The sequence below is a fragment of the Orbicella faveolata genome, unplaced genomic scaffold, assembly GCF_042242905.1.
Source record: "Orbicella faveolata isolate gen_17 unplaced genomic scaffold, um_ofav_v1 contig_13, whole genome shotgun sequence".
Classification (NCBI taxonomy): Eukaryota; Metazoa; Cnidaria; class Anthozoa; order Scleractinia; family Merulinidae; genus Orbicella; species Orbicella faveolata.
The window spans coordinates 25,124,555-25,125,000 of NW_028301540.1; the positions used below are offsets into that span (position 1 = coordinate 25,124,555).

General features: G+C 37.2%; 1 protein-coding gene across 1 annotated transcript in view; it reads left to right on the top strand.

Moving 5' to 3' along the window:
* Positions 1-263: 263 nt before the first annotated feature.
* The window catches only part of LOC149115768 (uncharacterized), a 12,577-nt gene continuing 12,394 nt past the window's right edge, over positions 264-446 (top strand). Inside the window, exon 1 of the mRNA XM_089285134.1 lies at positions 264-446. This exon is cut by the window's right edge and continues 230 nt beyond it. The gene's annotated coding sequence lies outside the window, so the exon portion shown is untranslated.

The window sequence follows — 446 nt, forward strand, 5'->3', positions numbered from 1 at the left end:
AAAAGTTTGCAGTTAGAAATGAAGTTTGGCAACTTCGTCCCTTGCTAGCTAGCCAGGAGTGTTGAGTTAAAAAAGATAAACCAAGCGAGCTAGTTTGTCTAATTTCTGCTTCGTTATTGTACTCAAATCACTTTTATAAGGAATTGTTTTACTTAGCTGAAAACTGCAGTGCCTTCAAAACTTTTTTTATGAACGGATGTCAGAGAGAATGCTTTTTTATCCCTATCAAAAATTGTTACTGTCTGTTAATTTGCCGTTTAAGAAAAAGTTCCCGCTGAAGATGAATTGCAAAGGAAAAAACAGAATGCGAACTTTGTCCGGCCTCACATGATTAAGTGAAAATTTGGCATGCTACTCAGACACTTGATTTCAGTATCACATAACCAGCTGAAGCAGTACTTATACCGTTACCCACTATTCAGACTATCCACTACAACTCGCTGTAG